We start from the raw sequence: 10,545 nt of genomic DNA, 5'->3' as shown, positions 1-10,545 counted from the left end.
AACAAAACCAAAATGTACTAACAATAAGGGTTCCATTTTTACAATTGTACTAACGACGGCCTCCCAATAAGTTTTAAGTTTACAATTATTATATAAATGTTTTTTTGTTGAGGGTTTATTATAATAATATAATGGGAGAAACAGAAATTGTTTCATTGATTCTTCTGCAGTTAGCAAGGGATATACCGAAAGGGCAGTGTTACTGAAAAAACTCCTACGCAAGCAGATAGCATTTACTGTCTACGTCCGCTACCGACCCTAAAACTTGTTTTTGCAGTTTGATAGTTCAGCTATACGCACTTGTTTATTAAAAAATATTAAATTTCGTATTACATTCACTGCAACAACGCCTTTTTTACATCATTTCCTAAATTGTCCTAAAATATACTACCTCGATCATCCCGCAGCAGACAGGGTAGTTGCGATATATTCGGAGTGTTATCGTATCGTTCCAAATGTGTCGTTATCCATTTTGCGAGTAGACCTCCTGGTACGTTACATACATTCCAAGATTAAGTACTAATAAAATATCTACTACTTCACTAAAAGCCACCGCCTGCAACTTTATAAGGCGCAAATTCGGCCTCACATGGAGTACTGTTCTCACCTCTGGGCGGGTGCTCCCCAGTACCAGCTTCTTCCATTTGACCGCATACAACGAAGTGCGGCTCGAATCATCGACGATCAAGTCATCTCCGATCGGCTTGATTCTCTAGCATTGCATAGAGATGTGGGTTCTCTCTGCATCTTCTACCGCATTTATCACGGGGAGTGCTCAGAGGAGCTGTTCGGGTTGATTCCAGCGGCCGAATTCCACCATCGGACATTACGTGCAAAGTACCATCCGCATCACGTAGACGTCTGGCATTCCACAACCGCGCGTTTTCTTCGAAATTTCTTGCCTCGCACAGCCACTTTGTGGAATCAACTACCGGCAGCGGTCTTCCCGAACAGATACGACTTAGGGACCTTCAAGAAAAAAGCATACTCCCACCTTAAAAGCCGGCAACGCATTTCTTGACACACCTGTTGTTGCGGATGTCCATGGGCGGTTGCCTCACCTCTCCCCATCCCGTGAGCCTCTTGCCCGTTTGCCCCCTCTCATATAAAAAAAAAAAATCAAATAGCCTGCTATTACTAATCTCATTCTATACCACCTTTATTATAAGACGTTGAAAGCCAGAACTTATTATAATCATCAAGAAAACTCAAGTTCCGCAATCAAGCGGTTACGAACGCTATGTATTCTGCCTACAATTTCATTTCTGGTTGATTAATCTATGACACATACTATTTGTCCTTGTCGCGCTGCAGTTGACATCATAATCTCTATCTTGCTCGAACCTTGTCCTCCTATTCCATAAAAAAACAAAAACCACCACGTTGATAATTCGAGATTTATTTGTAAATAAGAAATAAAATCGTGATAAAATACAAATACGACGTTCATTTATATACTTTCGTATGGTATGCAATACCATAACTCTTATTTTATTTATAAATATCTTGCAAACATAGTTTTTACATTTTCTTAACACACAGGTTGGCATTTTAGATTATTATTGTCACGCCAAGAAAACGTTCCGATTAGCTCGCTGCTATTAGCCGACTAAATGAAATTACGACAATTGTCTGAATCTGTCTGCAACAATTTGCGCGCGCTAGTGCGATGTCTACCTCTTTATTGTATATAATATCTTTGTTATAAGATTTGTTTTGATTAAATATATATATAATATCATTGTATATACACACATTGTATCATTGTATATACATATATTTATATGGCAATACAACGTTTGCCGGGTCAGCTAGTTTTATTTAAAAATTCGACAGGGCCGAAACAGAACTAACTAGAAGGCGTCTAGGATATCATTACGTTTAATGAAATACGTTTTAATCAATTTTCGTATTTAATGGATCCAACTGTGTGTCACTGGCTCGTCGCGCTACAAAGTGGCACCTGCATTAGTTTCTTCGCCTGGCGCCATGTGCAGCATCTACGGAAGAGGCGTGCGGCATCGCATGGTATCGCGTGCTTCTTCGAGTGGCTTTCGGTGATGTAAGTGGTCACCTGGGGCTGGTTTATAAGGCTTCAGTGTGGCAACTGCTTGTGTTGCATCAGGGTGACATCTAGACATACTTATTTACCATGTGCTAAAGCGCGCATTGCTTCGCATATTCTAATTGTTATTGTAACAATTTTTTTAATTTAGTTAAGATTGAGGAGCATAATACTCTTTTAAGAATTCATAACGTAAAGGGCGCGCCCATGCGCCGCGTGTGTTCATATATTGTAGCAGAAGAATGACTGAAAGACGATCCGTCTTGGGTAAGGGCGCGGTTGCGTCCGAAGCACTACCGATCCATGCGGGGCGGCATCTGCTGCCATTGCTGCTGCAGGACTGCGTGGCCTTCGGCGTCGTGTGGCGTGGTCGGTCTGTTAGTTTGTTAGGACGCCTGTTATGTTTATGTAGTACTTCTGTGGACGAACTAACGTCTTGTTTCTGTCACACATTGATGAAGATCCTCGTTGTACGCTAACGTTATGCCTACGCCATGTGGTTGATTTGAAAAAAGTAAGTATAACATATATTGTTTCAATATAATTTTCTATCAAATATAGACCAATATAGAGCCGTTATAGGTCATGTAATCAATAATCAGTAAAGATTCGATATCTTAACTAAGAGAGGTCTTCCACAGATTAGGCGTTCTTTGTAGTATGAATGTTGATATGCCGGTGCCTTTAAATGTTTATGTATCGAACCTAGCATCAATTTATTTAATACAGTTCCTAACTGTCCCCAACTGAGTTCTACGGTCGAAAGACGGAATCGTGATATTATTGGTTCGAGAATAGGTCGATTATAAAAACAAACAAAAACTTGTTATGACTACTACTCTGCTCTGTGGGTCGAGTCTTTTGTGAGGCGATGCATATGCTTGTGCAGCAGGATCCCAGAATATGTCGGAGCGGGGTGGTTATATAAAGTATACACACTTCTTGATATTTCTGTATTCTGGGCAAAGATTCCACCTATTTGACTTAAGAACAAGTAATAAATACATAAAACTTAGCGCGCTCGTTGACCACTATCTTACATGAATCACGGGAGTTAATTTTACTAAAGATCAGAATATTATGTGCAACATTATGGTTATTTAGAATTGAACAATTGTGTTTATATTATGTCGTTATCAGTATAATCAGATATTTGCCAGATTAAGCAAAAAATTATTCATAGTCTTCATAATATGTGATCTTAATATAATGTTGGAACTGTCGTTAGATATTCATTCATGGTTCATTAGGTCGCTACTCATTGACATGTTCTTCAAGCTAAAGTGGTGATTAAATAAAATCACATTACAAAAAAATATCTAACCTACCTTTCAAGTATTTGCAAGGTTATTAATAATAGTCGTTAAGTAGTTTAATTTTTAAATGGGGTTTCTTATGACTCCACGTCGTTCGCAGTGCATTCCCGAATGGGTGGTGGATTTTGACTATCAATAGGTGATGTCATACCCTATTTTGAATAAAATTTTTTGGACTAATAATTAATATACCACACTTATAATAGGCTGCCGAGACAAAATCCCATTTTTCACAAACATCGACAGTAACAGATAGACTAAAAAACATATGAAAAAAAATAAAGAAAAGAGAAAGATAAGGGGTGATAAATATAATTGTACACCATATAGTACCTACCACATTTATAACATGCTATGTCGAGACAAAATTCAATTTTTATGAAACATTGACAGTAACAGGTAGACTTAGAAACAAATGAAAAAAATAAAGAAAATGGAAAGATAAGGGGTCATAGGAAAAGAAGTATAGACATGACTTAGTTTAAATCCAAGGACGAGTCACTGTTTAATTAAAATTATTAACTGTTATATAATATAGGTACATTAATATTCTTAATGTTTCTATATTCTACTTCTCACGATTTCCTCTTAATGATTTGATGAATTTAACAATAAGTTATTGGCGCTAAACCAGTGCACGAAGTCAGATAGAGCATTGTTTACTTCGTCATATAAAACTTGGCTTCGTTTCACTTTAAATATAAGTGAAGTGTCATCCGCAAACAATACCACCTTGTGTTTTTTTTCTACAAGGTTAGGTAGATCATTTATATAAATTAGGAAGAGGAAGGGTCCAAGAATGTACCCTTCTGGTACCCCCATACCGAGAGGAGTCCCAGGAGATCTCCTGCCATTCACATCGACCCTCTGAATTCTATTATTTAAATATGAGATCAGAAAATCGAGCGCAGATCCTCTTATACCATAGTGACATAGCTTCCTGACCAGCGTTGAATGTTGAACATACTAAAAAGCCTTAGATAAATCACAGAAGACACCAAGTGCATTCTGTGATTCCTCCCAGGCCTCAAAAATATTCCTGATGAGTTCAACACCTGCATCCGTAATCGAGCGTCCCCTAGTAAAGCCAAATTGTTTTATATAAAGTACTTAACATATAAAGTACGTAACTTATAAGTGTTAAAGTGAGTAAGCATTTGGCTTAAAATATTTTTTTCAAAAATTTTACTTTGGGTCGGCAACACTGACAGGGCGATATTTATTCGGGTCAGAAGTGAGTCCCGATTTAAATATTGTTATAATTTGACTATATTTCAGAAGGTCAGGAAACACGCCATGTTCAATACAGCTATTAAAAACTAGTGCTAGATATTGTGCTATGACGTCAATAACTGAACCTATTATTTTTACAGATATGCCCCATATATCAGCAGTTTTTTTTTCATTTCTAAAGATATGAAAGTCTTAATCATTTCTGCTGGGCTAACAACACTGAATTTGAAATTTTGTTTACATTCCTTAACATTTTCCAAAAGAAGTGACTCAGCAACACTGGTGGAGGAGACAAGAGTGCTTGAGATAGAAACTGGAATGTCAGAAAAAAAATTCTCAAAAGCAGAAGCTACTTCCTGCTTTTTAGAAACTTACTTCCTTATACGCAAGGATATTCCTTAATTCTCCATTGTTAAGCTCAACTGAATACTAACTAACTACCTACTAACTTGTATTTTTATAAAAAGGATATTGTAGTGTATTGACATCTAGTCTGAACTGAGTATGTGTTAACTATCATCGCACTGTCATGACATGGACAGTGACATTAAACGTGTGACATTGAGTGCTATATAAGGAATGCACAGTACAGCCAGTTCGAATCGGCTATCGGCTGGGAGCGGGCGTCCCCGGGTATAGTGCTACGTAGTAAACATTAGATGTTTCACTCCTGAGCAAACGAGGAGCATTACACATTCTATATTATAATACCAAATATATTTCGATTTTGGTATTACTTTTTTTGACGCAGAAGATTTTTTTTTTCATAAATTCAATGGAAAAAATCAAGTCATTATCTAGCAAGCCACGCTTTATAAATATGTTTGAAATTGTGGGATCACAGTTGATCACGTGGCCAGCTAGTTACTAGAAGTGTAAGAAAAGCGAGCTTGGCTTGCTGTAAAACTACTGAATATGGGCGGCGCGCCACTGCAGCGGCCTGCTATTATAGAATACGTGGCATTAAGAGAATAAGATTTTTATTTACTTATTGTTGTTAATGTGTCTGAGAATATTTAATACCTTGAGACACAATAATGATGAGAAATAACACATACTAATTATGCATCAATTACGTACTTTGTATGCGCCATGTATTTGCTCATTTCAGCTACACGAAGATGAAAGGATTTATATAAAGGCCAATTGTCTTCCCCGGCTGAAGAGGAGCACCAGCATTTACCAGGTTAGTTCCCTCCGTCCCTGTATATCTTCCCTCAGACGCACACCCACACTTCTCTTTAAATTAAATATTTTTGTGTGTTCAAAATTGTTGATGTAGGTACCTCTATTTATTTATAATTTTTCAAAAAAGTGGTGAAGATAGCTGATAATAGTGGAACTGCTTATCATGAAATGAATGTTGTGAGTTAACGTTACAAGTATTTTGTAAAAATATATTCATCTCTAGTACGTTACTGGTCCTTTGAAAGGGAAAATTTTATTTTTTATTTATTTTATATTATTATAATTGGAAAACTTACAGTTCAATACAATAATAGTTAGAAAAATATCTACATTAGGGGCTATTTAAAATTTTACACAGATTAGTTACTTGCTAATAATTACAAAATAAATATAATATTATACATTGTTGTGCTCGCAATGTAAATATAATATTTTAATTAAAATTTCCATCTAAATATTTTTTTATAACTTTTATTTAATAAACAGTAGTTCGAATTTCGACGCCTGAAATTTTACAACGTCACATTCAACTTTTTGCCTCGCTTCATGGAATCAATAACCGGCTGCAGTTATCCTGAACCGATACGACTTAAGGTCCTTCAAGTATAGAGCATACAAGGCCGGCAACGCATCTCTTAACCCCGGGTGTTGCGGATGATCTAAAATATAATAAAATAATGATAACGAAAAGGGTCTTAAGAAATGAGCACACTGTGGAGCTTTCGTTTGATTCCCGATGTTTTCTTATCTATTACATGGTGACCATAATTTACGTAAATTGTTGTACATACTCTTCCATCAAGCTCAAAACTTTCGAATTGTTTTATTTAGATCTATTTTTACTGCGTTAGTATTACTACATCCAAGTTGTCTTTCATCTTCTCTTATCTATTGAACGAAGCACACTTTATGGGGACCAACGTGAATTTACCAAAGATTTAAGATTAATTTTGATACGCCCTGCCCATTCCTATGCAGTGTCGCTCAGGATTCTTGTAAAATCCAAAAAAATTGAGCGGTACTATAATTGTGCTCGTCAGCTTCAGACATAAGATGTTAATTCTCATTTTACTAGTAATATTTCTTCAACGCCCGTTAGACCGAAACACAATAATGTTTACACATTACTGCTACACGGCAGAAATAGGCGCCGTTGTGGCACCCATAATTAGCCAGCATCCCGTGCAAAGGAGCCCAAATGTTAAGTCTATTGAATACTCTCTGACGTCTTAAAGCGAGTAGAGGTAAATTATCCAGCCAGTGCAAATTTTTCTTGCAATTTAGTTTTATACGATATCTCCGTGCATATTATGTTCATGTCATTGAAAAGAATAAACCCTTAAAACTATGAAGGGAAATTCTAAACTTGGTGGGTAATAAAACGTATGAACACGTACTAAAGTGTTCTTACTAACAACAGCGTCGAGTACATAATAAAATTATTTTGTTAAAAATATACCATGAATTAATTCAATTAAAATTGTGCTGTACAATACCTTCATTTGTAACTACATAATATTACATTATAAGGTACTTGTACCTACCTAGAATGACACAAACTAAAATATTAGGTTGATGTAATGGTCCCGAAACTGTACGCAAAGCACAAACAACTTAAATATTTTAACTTCAAAACCTAGCGCTGTCGGAGTAAAGTACAACTACGACTTGTTTGATCTTCGTGCTAACCACTGGCATGCCACTAGGTTTTGTTTCTGACGTCAATGAAAAAACATTTAAATAATAATATATTATGAAGATCACAACACTTGACCATTTTTAATCAGTTTTATTTTTATAAAGGCCACGAAATCATAAATTATAAATGTAAATCATTTTGTGGTGTTATTACAAAAATATTTAATCCCTTCAAAACTGCGCTATGGCTTTCCTTAATACATCGATGTATTTATTGCTGGAATCATACTTTTTCAATAATTCAGAATATTCAGTGGGGTAATTATCTTCGAGTAGTGTCAGGAATCGGTTAGTCAAATGTTTCTGGTTGTCAGTGCACTTGATGCAAGCTGTTTCGATAACGTCGGCCAAACTATCTGTAACAATATTACCAAAAATTATCGAGTGATCTTAATACAGTATCACGGCGAAACACTATTGATATTAGAAGAAAGTACTCGGTAGTTACTCGTTTTAATTACAAATGTAATAAAATAAGATAACTATTTATGAACATTTTCTTATAAAAGAGGGGAAACGGACAAGAGGCTCACGTGACACACATCCGCGACAGAGGATAAGACAGAGGTTAAGAGATTCATTGTTGCCCTTTATATTGAAATTATGTTCCAAACTTGAACGTCCCTAAATCGTATCGGTGCGGGAAATCTACAACCGGCAGTTGATACGAAGAAGTGTCTGGGCGAGGCAAGAAGTTTCTTTGAAAACGAGCGGTTATAACATGCCACACATTGAGCATGTTGCGGTGGATGTGAATCTTGCTATTTGACGTAATGTTCGGTCGTGCTATTTGGCTGCTGGTATCATCCAGAACGACTCCTCTAAGCATTCCCCGTAATATATGCGGTAGAATATACAGAGAGACGCAACGAGTCAAGCTGATTCGAGTTGATATAATTGTCAATGATTCGTGCTGCTCTTCCTTATATGCGAAAGAACTTCTAAATGGAAGAAGCTGGTTGGTCCTGGGAAGCTACCGCTCAGTGGTGAGAACAGTACTCCATGTGAGACTGAATAACACATTTATTTCGTTCATGATTTTATGTTCGTTTTGTAAAATCGCCCAACAAAGGAAAAACATAAACAACACAATGAGGCATTGAGCACGAGTATTTGACGTTTAAGTATTTTTGCCATATGACTTGACATGTCACACGCCATATTACTTAAAATAATTTGTAAGAAAGAAAAAAAACCGAGTATTATGCTTGTCATGATTTTGCTTGTGCATGATGTTAACATAATTATCAGCATTTCTAGAAAAATCACTAACTTGCCGATGCACATAATAAATATTACATTATCAAGAATATATTGAGCACACTATTCCCGTCGTTTGCAATACCTGGAACCTGTCTTAAAAGAGGGTAATAATATAAATAGAACTCACCTTTGTAGTTTTCAAGTAGGGGATCGCATTTTTTTCTCTCTAGGAAACAATCCAAGTATGCCACGACAATCTCTTTTTGGGACATTATAAGATCGATGTCTATATCTTCACGAGTCTCATAATGGTCAAAATTCTTTGCTGTTGACACGACCACTAATACAAACATCACAGCGAATATCTTCATCATGTTTGCTCGCAATGTATAAAATGTTGTAAAGAAAACTTAAAGCTCGTAAGATCCTCGTCACCTATTGAAATGAAATAACACATTGTCTTCTCATATTTATATTTTTATATGCAGTTTGAATATTTATGTTAATGCGATTCTTAGCAATTAATTTAAGTTATAAAACAGTTTTAGTAATTAATTAAATATTTTTCCTGCCTACATATAATTAAAGCTTCAAGTTATTATTAACATTCAAATGTTTTCGCGTAGTTGTGTTTTTTTAAGGTTCATACGTCGTATTTTATAATAATAATAATTTAATTGCTTTAACAGTGGGTTTAAAAAAATCGTTTGATAATAAGCAAGTGGCCAACAGTAAGTTTACTATAATTAAGTTTTAATATGTAGGTTTCAAATGTAGTTATTTCAAATATTCTCTGGTTGTCTTCAGAGCGGGTTTATATGCTATGGGCCTTATTATTTGTGAATGAATGAATGAAAGCCTTAATTTGCAAACAATACAGTAATAACAATTACATGGCAATTGCTTTACTCTATAGTTTCTTCGCTGTCCGCTTGTCTTCCAACATAGGCCTCCTCCAGATCCTTCCCTGTCTGTTTATCTATAGCAGTTCTACTGCAGTTGGATCCTGCTACATTTTTTAAATCATCTTCCCATGTGATTCCTCTGTTTCTTTTCCCGTGTCTAGCATCATATTCAATAACATTTTTTGTCTATATGCTTTTACTGTCTCTAGTATTGCATGACCTGCCCAGCGCCATTTTAGTTTCTTTCTAGCATACTACGTTCTATACATTGTTGGCGAACTTTTAATTTATGTAAATTTTTCTTAGATAAGCTCCATGTTTGGCAGCAATATGTCATACAACATATTGCTGGTTGAAGACATTGCTTTTGAGGGATTTGTGAGTATAATTATTTTTTATGATTTGTTTAAGTGACCAATATCTTCTCCAACACTTTATTATTTATAATATTATCAAATCATTGCTACATGTGCATTTGGGGAACTAGGAATACACATGATTATGATAGTTTTAAATTTATTTAATTAACAGCACAAAGAATTATACAGAAAAATTAATTGCAGAGGTTCAAAAAGCAAACAAAGAAATACAAAGCAATATTTTGGTATAAAAAAGTGTGTGCGTGTAATATTTACGCGCGATTGAAGTAAAACTTCTTTAACGTTTACGACACTTATCACTGAAACGATTTAACTTAAATTAAAATAAATATTAAATCATAATATAATTAATAATTATATTTATTTCTATTCATATATTGTACAAGAATGATATAATGTTATATTGATATTATTCATTTAAATACGAAATAACTTTCTCTCTATCTTCACTAACTTATATCTCCCTCTCGACTTCCGTTCGCCTCGCCCGATCACACTTTTCGTAATGCTCTCGTCACGCATTCACCAGCTTACTTCCCAAGCGTACGTACCGTGCA

The 10,545-nt window shown here is 35.5% G+C and overlaps 1 long non-coding RNA gene across 1 annotated transcript; it reads right to left on the bottom strand.

The window, feature by feature from the left end:
• Positions 1 to 7,637: 7,637 nt before the first annotated feature.
• On the bottom strand, positions 7,638 to 9,150 carry LOC126976922 (uncharacterized). Its single transcript, XR_007732025.1, has 2 exons — positions 8,891 to 9,150; positions 7,638 to 7,856 (listed from the first exon to the last, which is right to left on the bottom strand). It is a non-coding gene; the product is annotated as an uncharacterized LOC126976922 (long non-coding RNA).
• Between the last annotated feature and the right edge of the window lie 1,395 nt (positions 9,151 to 10,545).

Source organism: Leptidea sinapis, chromosome 42 (assembly GCF_905404315.1).
Source record: "Leptidea sinapis chromosome 42, ilLepSina1.1, whole genome shotgun sequence".
Taxonomy (NCBI): Eukaryota; Metazoa; Arthropoda; class Insecta; order Lepidoptera; family Pieridae; genus Leptidea; species Leptidea sinapis.
The sequence above is the reverse complement of the archived record's forward strand: the minus strand, read 5'-3'. Positions and strand labels throughout refer to the sequence as shown.